A 16,740-nucleotide genomic window follows, 5' to 3' on the forward strand; every position below is an offset into this window, starting at 1 on the left:
AAAAAGAACAATTGTTAATGGCAAAAAAATAAATAAAAATAAAGCAACCAAACGAAACTCACATAAACACTATAAGTCAAATTAAGAAACAAAACGTACCGCACTCTGTTTATGTTGGAAAACCTTCAACGCCAAAGTAGTCAAGTCACAGGCTTCCCCAACGAGTAAACCAAATTGGAAACTTAGCATACCTAAGAATATAGTAGCTAAAGCGTACTCTTCACTTCCAAAGGCTAAAAGTAGAACTGACGCAAAGAAAAGGGAAAAACAGAAAAAAGAATGAGGAAGATGAGAAAACCAACAGAAAAACTGAATAAAAGAAGACAAATGAAAAGAACAGAACAGCGAAGAGCATCAGGGAGACCACCACCAGACCGACAAAGAGAAGTGGTCTCTTCAGTATGCGCGAACTTATCTAAGCATTTTGTAGTTTGCGTGACTCTCCCTCTCTCTCTCTCTTTCTTTCTCTCTCTGTGTGTTCTTAGCAATCGCGGCCCAAGACGGTATTGGCGATTCGGGTTTTTTCACTTTTTAAAGAACCTGTAGCGCACAATTAGCTTCAATCGCTATTTTCATATAAAGCGTGCTCTTTTCAAATTCTCTTCCATTACGAGGAGGTCTTTCCGGTGTGGTCTTTTTGCCTGCTGCCTTCTGGGTATCACAGACCGACAATCAAGACGAGCGAGATCATCGCGCGCCCAACCACTGAGCGTGTGTGTGCGCGGCGTGTTGATTCTGAAGGATCCACGGAGAAAGAAGGAAGGAAGACGTTGCAAAAACGCATCCCGCGCCAGTGAAGTGAATGGGCAGCATGGGGAGCATCGGGAAAACCACCGGCGTTACCGGCCACCGCGCTCTGCGCCACCGGGTTGGAGCCCCGGCGAAGAGTGAAATGCAGGAATCAGCGCAACGGTCAAATTCCAGCGCTAAACTAGGTTGTTCATTAAATTTGGAGCCTCGATAACAAAGGGCGCTGCTACGAGCCTAATTTTTTTGTCATATTGGTACACTCTTCATAAGAGCGTATGTAAAATTTCATTTCAATCGGTCACTTAATTTTTTTTTTTACAAGCCATTTAATAACGGTATGTCACAGTAGTTTTTACAATGGAAAAAATCAAGTATCATGCAGTAATTTAATTTTCATTTTTGAAAGGTTTAAAAGCAAAGAAAAGTTATGATGATTATGAAATTCAATTAGTACACTAAAAGAGGGCTTTCTGAGTTTAAACGTGGTCGTACTAGCCTTCAAACGCATTCGCATTCGCAAACGCTAAAAACGCATTCGAGTGCAACTTTCTCGGCAACATTTTGAGCTTTTTCGAATGGATAAAGTGGACTTTGAGCGTCGACTCATCACTATGGATGACACTTGGGTCTATCACTATGATCCTGAATCAAAAAAGAGGCTAACGACTGGTGTGAACCTCTTTCTTCGGTTTCTCTAGAAAATGCCTAAAAAGATGTTAGTATTTGTTGGCGGATTACTTGCAAACTGGTGAAACAATAAATTTTCGATAGTTGTTATAACATTCTAGACCTACTGAAAGTGAAAATTCGTAAAAAAAGACCCGGTTTGCAGAAGAAAAACATCCTCTTTCATCAAGGCAACGCACCCTGTCAGAAGAGCATTTCGAAAATGGCAAAAATCCATGAATTAAAGTTCAAATTCTTGGAGTATCCACCGTATTCAGCAGATTTGGCCTCCACCTGTTTTAACACCTAAAAAAAATCGTGCGTGAAAAGCGTTTTTCATCAAATGATGACGTCACAACGGAAGCGTATTTTGAAGCCGTTCCAGTTTTTCACTTCAGAGACGGATTTTTTTAAATTGGAGTCTCATTGGAACAAGTGTATTGATGTTCAGTAAGGCCATACTGAATAATAAAATGTATTTCAAACCATAAAAATATGTTTTTCTTATCGAGAATCCGAATTTAATGAACAACCGAGTATGTCTGGCACAAGGGGCATACAGTGTGAGAGAAAACAACAAGAAGGATAGAAGGGAAAGCGAGACAAACCAGTGACAAACCCGCCGGCGGAATGCATAACGATCGTGGGCAGTCGGGCGATCGGGATCACCATCAAAAAGTGCACATTTGCTTACAATATATGCTCTCCGAATGGCGAGTGGCGTTTGCAGAAATGTGATAAAACACACATCCAAAGCAGAAAAATTGTGTGCGAGATCGGAAGGAAGAGAATCGGTTTCGACAAAATGGAACACCGATCGTAAAGTCACATTCGACCGACCATACGACTAACATAAACATAAAGCTTACAAAGTAGAGGTAGTAAAAAGTTTGCGCAACGCAGAAGACACCGAACAGGGCGGCGATCGAGCGAGCAAAGAGCCGAACGAAAGCGGCCATAAATCGCGTTACGGTGGATTATTCTCCCACTGAGGCCATCTACAATAATCCTTGCCCCGCTGTTTGGTCCCCACACTTCGGGGTCGCACACGCAGCCGCCAAGGATTTGTTAACGAACTTCTTGCGCGGTTCCGCTTCTTCTTCGGTGGCTGGGCGTACGATCATCATATGTCCGGGAGAGAGCATCAACAACTTGCGTGCGGTATTCCGGTCTTCGGCTTCCTCTCTTTGGAGGGCGCGAAATAAAGATTGATGTATGACCTGCTTGACTGGCGTGGCGTTCTGTGCATCGGTAGTCGGCTCCAATGGTCTCCCGAGTTGCCGCGGACAACAGGTTCACGCCATAAAAACCAACATGCGGTCATCACGCGAACAGTGGCCGCTGGCCCGCGCAAAACAATCAATCGGATGTGGCCAATTGAGCTGATGATTGCGTGAAAAACGGCCAATCGGCCGCCGGGATCCGGGCGGATATGCTGCAGACGGCCGCCCGAGGTCCTGCCTGGCCCGGAGTGTAAATAAGGCCACAGAGTGGCGCAGCATAAGCAGCGTAAGCAGGGTGTATTTATAACATTCATTCCATCTCCGGTCACTTGAAACAATAAGCGCTCCGAGCTCCGGGCCCGCCGGGTGCCGACATGGCTGGTGGGGGGAGGGTTGGTGGTGCCTGGCGGGCTCGGGCAAATGCCGTCGCAAGTCACGATCGCAATTATTTTGCGTTGCCGCATCCCATCTCCCGAAACCCATCTCGGCCGCCCCTACGTCCAGGTCTCGGGTCTGGCACGAGCGATCTGCTGTTGAACCCAAAGTAAAATATGTCTTCCAAAGAGTCGTTGTAGGGGGAAAAAAAGGGAAAAACAAAAACCAAATGGTAATTCTACCCTGGCGGTCTTGGTCCGTGTGGCCCCCACAGGCACTTCTGGAGAGTCTCCGGCCTCCCCGGATGGTTGGTGGGTGGCAGCACTGCGCCCTACGCCGAGAGTGCGCACCCGCACGCGGAAGCGAGAGAGAGAGAGAGAGAGAGAGAACATGAAACCGTAACCCGTGAACCAGTCCCGTGGGGGACATGCCACAGTTTGTAGCATAAACCAAAACCAAACGCGCCCCGGGCGAAGGATGTGCGGTTCACGGCGCGGCCCGGTTAAGCGAAATTGTATCGGAATAGGCGACGGCGACGCTCGTGCGTGCAGAACGAATACTTTGCGCCAGGATTGATGATCGCGTTCTAGCGATTCGCAACGGGCTCCGGAGGCTGCGACGACGACGACTCTCAGTCGCGGGCCGACCTGGGCTGGGCTTCCTGGAACCGAAGCCCGGGCGTAGTCCTGTGGCGAGGCCGCGGCGGGAAACCGGTTGACGCCGCACCACCGGCTCCCCAGACACCGTCGCCGCCGTGGCAATTTATTATCTCCGTGGGTAACTATTGTTATTAATGCCGTGCCCATTATTAGACGCTTCAGCATAACACTTGGTTCGCTCCCCGGCGTGGGGTCCCACTCATCAGCAACGAACAACAGTTTCGTTGGAGCTCTGCCTTTCTCTCTCTCTCTCTCTCTCTCTCTCTCTCTTTCTCGCTTTATCTATTCGTCCTGCAAATGGGAAACCGGTGTTTGCGCCGATAAAGCGCGATTGGAGAAAAGGAACCAAAAATGGCGGACCCAAACATGGCGGAAAAAATGGTTGACCCAGTAAAATGGCGCGTAGGTGGTTAGCACAGCGAATTTGGGGATTTATGGAACTGAAAGATTTCGACTGAAATCTGCAACTGAATGATTTGGACAAGTCCTTGGTGTGAAAATCCGATCCCAAGGACCATATACTAGGTTTTATACTAAGTTTTGACGTTCGATACCATAGGGCGCTGCGATGACCCTTTTGGACAAAACAAGAAGCTAAGCAGTGGTGTGAACCAGGTTCTTCAGCTCCGAAACGAGTTCGTGCCCAGAAATCGCCCAAAAAGGTGTTGACATTAGGTTTTTGGGATGCGAATGGAATTTTGTTAACGGATTACTTGCAAACTGGTGAAACAATAAATTTCGATAGTTGTTATAACATTCTAGACATACTGAAAGAGAAAATTCGTGGAAAAAGACCCGGTTTGCAGAAGAAAAACATCCTCTTTCATCAGGGCAATGCAGCGTGTCACAAGAGCATTTTGAAAATGGCAATAATCCATTAATTAAAGTTCAAATTGTTGCGGTATCCGCCGTTCTCACCAGGTTTAGCCCCTGGCGACATCCATCTGTTCTCGAACAAAAAAAAAAAAAAATCGTGCGCGAAAAGCGTTTTTCATCAAATACTAACGTCATAACAACTGTAAAAAATACTGACATGTCGATTCCAAATGGCCTGCAAAAAAATAATTAAGTGACCGATTGAAATGAAACTTCACATACGTTCATATGAAGAGTGTACCAATATGATAAAAACAAAATTAGGCTCGTAGCAGGATCCTACGGTATCGAACGTCAAAACTTACTATACAACCTAGTAGTTTGGCAGGTTGGGCCATCGTGGTATCGTGGCTCTGGAGAACCCATAACCAAAATGCCGGCCTCCAAGGTTCGCAACCCGTAGATCCTTTGCAGCAACCTGGAACTCTCTTGATCTATCGCTAGGCAAACCCCACCAACCCATCATGACACGCGAGATCCAGGTACCGAAGGGGATCGCAACAACAAAGTTAACGGACGTAGAGCATAGAGCAGAGGCGAACGACGGCACCACCGGCACACCGGCCACGGTCCGGTAATTTATTCCTGGTTCAATCTCTTCAAATATTGTTACTCAATTATTTAAACTTCAATTATTGCTTTTCTAAGGTAAACTGCTTCACCGTTCATCGGGCTGTCGAGTGTTGCGAGCGGCTCTTCCACATCCGCTTCCACGTGTCAGTCATCTCACCGGCGCGGCGGCGGCCAGAATTCGTCTCCGAGAACATCCCGAGAGTCGGCACGAGAAGCATGGGAGCAGGACTTGGAGCCACCGCTGCCTGGCTGGCTTCAGGCCATTTATTGTCGGCAAAGTACAGGCTCCGGGCGCACGATGGTCATGTTTTTGTTGTCTTTTCCGGTGTTTCATCTCCCGACCGACGGCGGCCATCCCTGTCGCGCATTAGCGATCGCCCAGTCAGTCCGAGTCTTGGAGCCGTTCTTATTTGATATCGTCCAAACTGGTTACGTACGGTACGGACTCGCGCTCCCGTCCAAAGAAGCCTCCCCAAGAACATCCCCAAGTGTTTAAGACTTCGATGCCGCCGTCGACGTCAAAGTCTCGGCATTCTTTGTCGGACATTAGCATGCGGGAAGAAGATCACAAATGGGCCCGCGCATGTGTATAGGCGTGGATAATTTTTTTTGTTTCCACACGCATCCATTTTCCATGAATGACCTGTGCCGGCCCCACCAGGCGCGCTGAATGGCGAGAAGACGATCCAGTACTATTGAACACCTTCCCTCGAGCGGCAGCTATTCGGTGGCTCCGAATGAAGAAGACTTCCTTTTTTCCCTTACCCTTCAACAGACCCTTCACTCGAAGTGCGCGCGAAATGACTTTACTTTACGAGAACGAAAACGCGCGCGCTCCGTGCGATAGTGTCGGAGCCAGAAATTACACTCCCGAGCTTCACTTGGCACCAGTGAGTGCGTTGAGGGCCACCAAGCTGACGGAGTAACAACAGATTCGCCGATTGGCACCAGCAGTGCACTTTCCATTTTGTCTGGAGTCTGGAGGCATCGGCGGGCGAATTGAATTAGACCAAGAATCTAAGCAGACGCCTCCTGCGGCGTCGTGTTGAGCGTTTGCTGTTATCACTCGAAACCCTGGGGGCGCTCGAGAACCTCTGCCGAAACCATCTGTTGGGTCTCGTCTGGGCCGTCCGGCAATCCCGGCCAACCCGGCTCCGTCTGGCCGGGATCACTCAGCTGATCGCATGGGAAGATTTTATGCATTTGCATCCTCTCACGGACGGTCTCCGGCGCGAATCGGATGGCATCTCGAATCGGCCAACCACTTACGCGCGCCGGGATCTGTGTCCCACCGGATGGGCGATCAGGGCTCTTTAATTATAGAAATTACCTAAGGCGAAAACATATTGATTAACGTCGCCGCCGCCGCCGCCGCCGTCGTGGACGATTATCTTATTACTTAGGGAAGGTGGTTGTTCGTGGCCGTAATCTGCGCGCACCACTCCGACGATGCGCCGCCACACATCGGGATAATCTTCTCGCGAGAGAGGCACACAAAAAAAACCGTGCCAAGAATACCTTCGCCAAGCACATTCGCGCGATCTCCCGCGATCGGTCGGTATGTTTGAACGATTTGCAACGGCTACGGCAGGCTGCGGGACGACGACCACACCCTTGGCCGTAGGTTCGGTCATCCAAGAGAGAGACAGAGAGGCGAAGCAAAAGCCTGCGCTATCATCTCCTCGCGTGACCGGGCTGGTGAAGCCTTTTTCCTGCGCCCCAAAATCTGTGAAGATCAACCGCCATCCCGGGGAAAGAAATCCCGGATACCGTCCAATTTTGCGTTGGCCACGGATGAAAAAGGGACGTGAAAAATTGAACGAACAACTTGCCCAGCCGAAGGCGGGTGGGCGAGGTTCACCTCCTATGCCCACATTCCGAGGCAGAGTCTCGTAATTTCCGATAACAAATCGAATTATTACTCCACGAGAAATGGTTTTTCGCGGCACGGAGCGACTTAGCCCAAACGAGGGGCGATTCCTGGGCGAGAATTGATTGGTTAATTTACGATTACAACATACGATAAATATTAGGGAAAAAACATGAAGAATAGAACGGCAACTGGCAGAAGCTTTTGGCAAATTAATGAAAATATGTGTTTCCGAAGGCCAACACAAGAACGGCCCAGTGAAAAACAATGGTAAAAACCACACTTTATGGAGCCATTAACAGTGATAGTTGCGGACACCTTGAGGCAACACAATCTCCCTAATTAACTGCAGAAACCCCGATATCGATTAGCGAAAGTTCGCAAACATCGTCAAATCGAATCGTTCGCCTAATCAGCCTCCGACCACCGAAAGTCCATAAGAGGCTTCGTCGCGACTACAACAGCATTCCCATTCCCGGATTGGGCAATGTTGCGTGCCACAGGAATGCTGGGCACGGTTCCACCGGAGAGGAGATCCAGAATTTGTGCGTTACGCATTCTCCCCGGGCTCGTTAAAGGCTAAAGGCTTTCCTTCCCACCCGCGGTTCACGGTCGTCGTGATGGCAAAATTATGCGTCGCTGCGAAACAAGCAATAAAAATCGCCTCACAATTTGCCGTCCGATCGCCATTTCCTGTCTCAATATTTATCCGATCGCTGGCCACAGTCGCTGGCCGTTGTCCACGATTCCGGCTCAACGAAATCAGTAAATATGCTCTTAACGATTTTGTTTCTTTTCTCCTGCGTGCCCTCAGTTTGTTTGTGCCGGCGGAACACTCCTAGCTAATAGGAAAGTCGCGTCGTGCCCAGAAAGTTGCCGCATAAGCGACCACCAGGCGGCCAATTATGTGGCGATCGGGACTCGGGATCTCCGCGAGAGAAAACAGACAAGCAAATGACAAAGAAAAGCCCACCAGGGCTCAGAGAACCGCGTGGCAGCGAAAGACCATAGATAAAAGAAACACTTTAGCTCTTAGGAGGCGGCACATCTTTCACCGGCACACCAATGTTGCCACGAGGAGACGATTCTGGAAGACGTCGTCGTGGGCAAAACTATTGCCCAAATATGCTATCTTTCCGAAGCTCATTGGGAACAGATGGACCTTAAGAAAATATGGACAAAAGGGTCACGATTAGCAAAAGTTTGCAAACATTCTGCCCGCTCAACTGAAGCACGATTTCAGCCCACTAGTGGAGTGTTAAATTCCTAGTAACTGACGATGGCAGACAGGGGGTCATCAACCACGAGCGGTACGCGTGGTGTTTTAGCATATCCAATTCAAAACCATGGCCACAAAGTGCCACCAGATGCCAGCAGACGATCGCATCCGAACCGGGCGTCTTTCCATTGGATGTGTGCATCGCAGAGAAGACATTGACCGCCGAACGCGGATCTGCGCGGACGTCCAAAAATCCAACATGATTAAGCATGCAAGACCACAACGTTTCCATTGATTCAGTAGTGACGGTGCATGCAGAAAAGCAATAATAATCTTTCATGTGGGTGTCTCGCGCTGTCGCCAACTGCGGGGGCATCGATGGGGCAGAAAACGGACCGCAATCCGGGAGGGCATAAGCCCGTAAGGGGTGCAATGTTGACCCCCGTTGCAATCGTCACTTCTGAAAAGAGTTCTTTTTTTAGGCAGAACGGGAAACAGTTCAAAGAAATTATGAGCACAGTTATGCTGATGGCATGCAACATATTGTACATAAACCGAATAAATAAATAAAAAACAATGAAACCTTGCCAGCAATGAGCGTGGCTTGCAAAATGTCGTTAAAAAGATAAAAAGTGTATGGTCCAGGCCGTAAATAGCGTAAGAAATGCATCTCTCGCTTATCATAACAAATAACAACAGCTGAAACAAACTTGCAGAAGTCGAACGCGTCGAAAGCGGCTGATACCGAACACTGGCATGCAGGAAAACAAATATGTGTGTGGCGACCAGAGCGTTAGAATGACGCCCGCAGCCCCCCTCGGGCCGGCAGTATAAATGAAACCAAAGATCCAGGGTGGTGATCGTCGAGTTCTTGGAAAACGGCGACAACCTATCAAGAGGCGCAGTGCGGATGGTAAACGGAAACGCACTCGGTTTTCTCGAGATACGCGCGCTTCAAGGCGACGATGCTGGTGGGCTGCCTCAGCATCGGCCAAGAAAAGCAGCATACATCATCAAAACTTGGCCATGCCCCTTGGTGCCTTGGCCATGGGGATAGTGGGTGGTTGCTGGTGGTGAGGGAGCGTGACATCAGCGTGGCGGGAACGAAAATATGGTCGCGCCGTCTGCTGCTGGTCCCACCACCACCATGCATGGAGGGTTTATGCTCGTACTGCTAATAAACAGTTGCTGGTGGAACGGTTTGTTTCAGTCGCCGGGGGAAGGAAGCCTAAGTAAGGACCCGACCCAACGACACCCCACGACATATGACGGAGTGATAAAAAACTGAATCAACCACACACACGAGAGCCGTCCCGTATCAGGAGGGGGCGCTTGCGTGAGCGAGCAGGAAGAAGGAAGCGATGGCGCGGCAGGGTGTAGAAGGAGGCATACGCCACACCGCCGGCGATGCCCTAGCTACGCCGTACGCAAACAGACCAGAACCCCGCCACTCGGACCGAGAGCGAGAGTGTGCATAATGTTTCGGCGAAATCATAAGGGTCCATTCAGGCCATATGGCACCATATGCGGCGGTGCGCTAACAATTTCGGGCGACTCGGGGCGACGCGGCAACAACCAAACATAACGGTTGAGCACTTTCGCGGCCACCAGGGGTCACACACGCCACGTCACGATTTGCCCGACAATTTCTAATTGATTCGACCGACGGACTCCCGGACGGAGCCCACTTATCTATTTCCCACTGAAGATGATACATCATCCGGTGGTTCATTCGTCAGATATCCCATCGCTTTTATAAAATTTGACTTCCAATGAAGAGCTGCCCAATGCCTTTCTCCTTTCCATTCGGATTGACAATCAAAAAAGAACAAATCCCATTGGCCGAGGGCAGGATAGAACAAAGCTTGTGCTGAACTGGTTATCCGCCGACTCGCGATCCGCTCTCCGTTATGCTGTAGGCCGGCCCGCTGGACCAAAAACGCGCTGGTGGTATTGCGCACGCGCGCACCCGGGATCGAAAAAGTTCGTTACAACCTACTTTCGTGGCGTGGCCCTCGCGTACCGGTTGGGATTTGAACGTTCAAAATGTACGGCCACGCCAAGATTTGTCCGTTGGAGCCTGTGCCTTCACCAGCATCCCGCCGCCGGAGAGCAAGTGAGTTCTCCGCGCGCTGGCGCTCTCGGGGTGGGGTTCGTTAGGGCCACGGAACGGAAAAGCCGACTGGTAATTATGCTGGGCGAGCGCGAGCGGATGGATGCGAGGATGTGTAACGTCCCCCGTTCAACGTCCTACGCCACGCAGGCAGACACTGATTCTGTGCGGCCCTGGCCCCTGGTGGGCCGATCCCTTGCACAGACGCAACCAAACACCCATTTGTCGTGGGCCACGGCACTGCTACCCCAGGACGGAACTTTCTCTCTCTCTCTCTCTCTCCGGGCCGTTATGCTGGAACTGCGCGACTGGGCGACCGTTGGCTGTGTGTTTGTTGATGGTGGTGTTGGAAGGCGCACGTCCGCACTGGGCGATAATCAACGACAGGAAGCCAACCGCCAGAGAGAGAGAGATAGAAAGCAAAGAGCATGAGCTCTTTTTATGCTCTACTAAAATTAGAGGCAACACAGTGACCTCGGAACGTGACGATCCAAACATGAACGTGTTAACAAACATTACTTGATACAGTGTTTTGAGGGAGCAACGCGAAGAAAGCGGGAAAAACGTTCGCCCGGATGGCGGTGTGAAAAATCGAAAAGAGTTTTTATACCATTTTCATAAAACATCTCAAGCCTTTCGGGGGACAGAGGCAGCAGCAGGGAGCTACGTAAACCCTCATCGTGCACCCTTCATTGACACATTCGATGCCACAGTTCGGGCGCTGAAGGAAGAAACCTAATGACGAGTCCCGGTAATAAGACTGCATTAAGATAAGCGTTGCCTACTGTCGAGTGGCTGCTGCGTGCTGTATCTTTGTTACGAAGTGTGGCTTCAATAAATGTTTCACTTGGAAAGCCTCAAATCCGTTTTACGGTTGGCTCGCTGGAAAACACACATTACCATAAAAGAGAGGTGGTGCGCCCTGGAGGGTATACGGGGACCAAAATATTGAAAACCTTATCCGCGGGGCATCACCAGCTTATGCCAGCGCAGGAGACGCCACAGCAGGAGCCAGCGCAACAGTGTTTCCCATGTAATCGTCCGCGATGGGCGTATATCTGTGCTGCGTGGGGTATCTCCATGACGGATGATCATCCTTACCGCACAAACCACATTCTCGAAACTAACTATCCCTCTCTCTCGCTCTCTCTCTCGCTCTCCCTCTCGCTCTCTCTATCTGTCTCTGCCAAGGGATTTGGTTGTCACACTCGGCGGTCACTGCGCTACACAATGTTGCCCACAGTACCAACCCATTTTTCCTATTCTTTCTTCGCGATTATGATTTCCCTTTTTCTTGGCGAAAAGTTTTGCAAGTCGCCGGACCAATCGGAGAAGATCGTATCGATGGCCACGGGGACCCCGGGAAGGTGGTATTACGCGAGGTTCCCTGTTTTCGAAGAAGCACTGAACCTTCCGGGGGTAATACTTCGAGCGGTGGTGGATACACCTCGGCTGGCTAATCCGCTTTTTGTGCAAAGTGACGGAGGCCAATGCCGTCCGCCCGTCGTACCTGTCGTAGCGGTGACGGTTGACGAAGGTACCTTTAGTACCACAGGTACAAAGCGATGTAGGTGTAACACCCTATCGGCCACCAGCCACCGGCCACCGGCGATCAGGCTACGGCGAGAGAGAGATAGAGCGGATAGGATTAAAAAAAAATACCTCGAGAACCATCGATTGGCAAACCTTAGGGGCGATGTAACAAGTACCGCCACACTTGTCCAGGACAGGGACGACTTTCTTCGATGGGCGCAGGAAATAATAATTTCCGATTTGATGGCTCATTTCGCTCCACGAATTCCGGGGTCCTTCATACTCCCGTGACCGGCCCGTGATTTCCAGATCAAATACGCTTACCGACACAGGACCCAGTTCCTGAAGGTGTGAATTTGAGGATTACCAAAGCGATCGAGCATGCTTTTGGTGTGATCGATCGTTCGTCTTCCAGGATGTCACACAAAAGGGCGCACTTCCTGTAGCATTTATGGGCTCGCTCTCATCGAGTGATCTCGGACGTGTTGTGGAGACAAAAAAAACGATCTTCTCGTTCAGATCGATATGCTATCTTCATGTCGCAGCAGGAGGATTAGGATCGGTGAGCGGTCGGTTTGCGAAACGACCGTTGCGTTCCCCGCCCAACCGTTGAACCAGGCGCGTCTTATTGAGGTATTATCTGCTCACCAAAAAACAGCACACAGCGCATTCTTTGGCCATTCTTTGGCCATTCTTGGTCAACCACAAAGCAAATTATACAAGACTTCCATTCATCTCCCACAATGGGCGAGTGCACACCGAGGACAATTGGGTTGACCAACAGATGGCCCCGGCGGCGTCGTGATTGACTAGCAGAGCGCCCCTTCGCCCACACGTCATCCTTTGGCCGGTAGGCGTGTAACCCGAACACGGGTGATCGATCGGTCGGTGGTGAGGTTGCAGCGATGCCCTGTGTTTATGCGAAAACTCACCTGAAACAATAACAACACAAGAATAGGAAAACATAAGAACAATGCACGCAGTCGGTGGCAGTTAAGGAGATTTGCATTAAGGAGAATTAGGGAATCGACAGAAAGGGGAAAATAAAACCGAATGACCACCGCAGCCCAAGCCCAAGTCCGCAGTCGGTGCCAAGCAGTGACGTGCGTTGCAGGGTGGTGTACGGCGAGGTGCATTAGAATTCCAGGAAGGTGCGCGTCCACAGACTCAGCCGAAACGCTGCGAGAGCGTGTTTAACATGGAACCGGGAGCATTGAATTGTAATTCTGCCATCCATTGGGAAGGTGATAAAAGTTTGATCGTATATGAACATTTAAATATTTAAACTCAATATGTACTTGGGCGGTACACCATCCTCTTTCTATATTTGTGTCAGTTCCGTGCCAGCAAAAATCCCAAACATTCAAATTCCTCGGCGCGCCACGCCAAGCGTCAAACAGGTATTTCGATGTTATGTTGGAACTGATGCCGGAAGAAGACTCTATTATCTAGGCATCTCGAAGCCGCCCAGCCAGCCACTGATTGGGCGAGGAATTATGTAAAAAGCTTTACACACTAGCGCGCTTGGCCCGATCTTCGAAGATTAGTGTTTTCCGTCTTCTGATCAAGATCGTGGGCACCGAAGCACCAGCACGAACCACACACCATTCCCCCCGCCGAGCGATGTTCCTTTGTAAGGCTCTTCAACAAAAGAAAACAACTCTGGTCCTTCTTTACTACCAGGCGGAATCCGGGCGATGTCTTTTAGTCCATCAACAAACGGCAATCAACAACGCGAGCAGCGGCGCAAACGTTCGGTGCGGCCGTGATTTTCGGCCTGCTCATCAGAGATAATTGTAGACGCGGACGCAGAAGCTGCGGAGGGCGGCCCTTTAGCGAAGGTGTGTTCCGTCGAGGCGCCTTCAGGCCTAGAGCGTTCACTGAACTTGTTCGCACTTTCCGCCAAAGGCTCTCCGCACCCGAGGCTCTTCGCGCATCCGAGTCCGGTGGCCTCTCACGGCCGGTCGGTAGCTACACGCACATTGACGACGCGAAAGGATGTGCGTAGAAAAACGCACAAGTCAAGATTTGGATATTTTTCTTGCGCTTCTCACATGTGATACGAAGCAATTAAAACATAAATCTTGCCCAACACACAGGCGCTGAAAGCTGTTTGCCGGCCGGCCGCTCGGTGTGTCGGGAGGGATCAGAGGGAGCTCTACTACCGCGGACTGAACGTGCGAGAAGTTGAATTTCTTTTTTCCTGCTTAAGAGGGCCGCCCTCGAGAGCACGCAGGACGCTGTGTTGGCGAGATCGGTCGAAGATCGTAACATTGACCTTCCCGGGTTGAAGAATCGTTCTCGAGTGCGAAGCACAGGACGTCGGGGCGAGCGACAGGAGATTGCCGAAAAGTGCGTACTGCCGGCTGTTGCTGGACCACTGAAAGATGCGTGGTAGGGTTATTCTAGCTCCTCTTATGTTTGAACTTCGCAGGCCGGATAATTTCTACGGTAAACAGAATCACCGCAATCAAGCTCCGGTGTGAGCCCCTTCTTGGCGCGATCACGTCCTCTATCGCCGACGATGGTGGTGGCTGGGACAACGACTTAAACGGCAGCAGTTCTACGAGGTGCGACCAACGGAGACGAGAATGATGATCTCGGAAGAAAAACACCCCAAGAGTGTCTTATTTGCGTTGTGAAAGAGTGAAGTGAAGTACAAATAGACGCACGCAGGAGAATATCGCAGTAAGGGGCACATCCCGCGTCTAATTGTGAAGTTCTCCGGCGGGCACTTGTCGTCGATCCCACGCCACCAACGCGGGGATGCACCCATGCAGCAAGCCGGTTCATTCCCAAGACGCCAGCTCATGAGAAAGAAAACTCGCTAGAAATATGGACTTAGACAATCGACGACTTTCATCCGCGATGTCGTCGCCGAGAGGTCGATAGCCTGACTAGTGTCACTTGCGAGGAAAAATACTTTTTTTTTGTTTCCAAACCATTTGGAGTATACCAGGTGTGCAAGTTGAAATTGTCGTTAAACTTGAACGTTGTTGAAATTATCGTTGACGTTAAAATAATCGTCGACTTGTTCAAATCAATTACACATAACATTTAACGTGTCGAACTGTCCCAGTTTAGTAGTGCACTACCGGTCAAGAGTGAAAAAATTACTAAGCTGAGCTTCCTTAATAAGACTGGAGAGTCAATCCTGTTGTCGAGGACCCCCCGCAACAAAGCACCATTGAGCGCATTTACATCTGGAGTCAAACGACTTCATTCCGAGCAGAAGACATAGGATGAGATAAGGCGGAATTTAGTCAATCTTCCTCACAGTGAATCGTGTGAAACACTGCCGTACTCAAGTATCTGACGGACCAGACCGCAATAAAATGCATTAATGCCGGCAAGATCCCGGAAGTCCTTCGACATTCTCATAACTAGTCCCAACTGTTTATGTGACTTAGAAAATGTTTAGTTCAAAGTGCGGGATAAAACTTAGCTTAGAGTCGAGTAGGAATTGCACTTAATAGCGGTTTGTGAACGTTTAAAACTAGTGACATTGCACTATCAATACACATCTCTATGTCATTCGTCACACATCGGTTTATATAGGTATTGACGTCGTTTTGAAGGTCCACATCGTCGGTATACAACATGAATTTGGAATCAGACAGCAAAACGGATAGATTTTTGGATAAATAAAAAAACCGTAAACATCAACGGACCAAGGATGCACTAAGGTATTTTGATAACCACTGACACATCAAGGTGTGGATAAACCAAGCTTCGATAGTGGACAATGTGCGTAGGACTTGTTAGTAGATCGTTTCAGTAGAAATAGAAAAACAACTATTGAAATCAGAAGCAGAAGCAATTCAACTCACAACAGTATTACTTAATTCACATCATCAGATTTAATGGTGGCGCGCATGGCAAACCCTTTCGAACGTAAAGACGCAAATAAAATTATCTCACAACACACTTCTCTGTCCCATTCATCATCGGCGTGCTTGTGCGTTGAGCTTCAACAAGCATAAAATATGGCCGAACGCCATTGCAGGATGACCTACTTCTGCCAGGACAATCTTTTTATGCAACATCTACCGAGGACCTACATCAGATAAACGTGCAGCAAGCCCAAAGAAAAACTCGTTCTACTTTCTCTCCACTGTGCCCGGAGGATTCGTTCCTTCATCGTACCTTAGCTTCAGTCGTTTCGCGGGTAACTTAAAACCAGTTGGCAAGGGCGATGTCCAAAAAATTATGTTTTTTTCTCTTGATTTTCAATAACCCACAATCGCACCATTGCCGCGAGGGCGCGCAGCGAATGTAACGAAAAGTTTGTTTTTGCTGTAAAAATTTTCCACCTCGGTCAGCGCGGGGCAAGCGATGGATGCTGCTCCGGGCGCGGGGCAAGCTCTTGTACACGGTCGGTCCACAAACACCCTTGGCGGAGCTTCCAAAACCGGTTTCTGCCGACGAAAGTCCGTTGCACAGGACCAAAGGTGACCACAGCAGCGAGAGGAACGTCCGTCCGTTGGCCGGATATCGAGAAATGTCTCCGCGGAGCGGACTGGTCTCTGCCCGCCCGGTTCGTCACACAGGCCCCTCTGGGTGCAGATCTCGTCCCGTTCCCGGGTGCCGGGTGCAGATAAATCTCTGCATCTCAAGATCGCTCACAACAAGGATTACATGCTTCATTTGGGACGACGACACCGGACTGGACACGGGGACCCCGGTGATGGATCGGGAAACGGGCGCGTAAACAAATGAGGGAATCCTGGGCAGCAGCATCCTGCCGCCCGGGGGAAGCCACGTCAAGGTAACCATCAGGAACCGGAGACAAAAACCCCTTTTTTTACGGACTGAAAGTCGACCCGGAAAAAATCCCTTAGCGTACGAAAAAGGTGATTCCAAACTGGCTCTCTCCTACGGTA

The sequence above is a fragment of the Anopheles cruzii genome, chromosome 3, assembly GCF_943734635.1.
Source record: "Anopheles cruzii chromosome 3, idAnoCruzAS_RS32_06, whole genome shotgun sequence".
Classification (NCBI taxonomy): domain Eukaryota; kingdom Metazoa; phylum Arthropoda; class Insecta; order Diptera; family Culicidae; genus Anopheles; species Anopheles cruzii.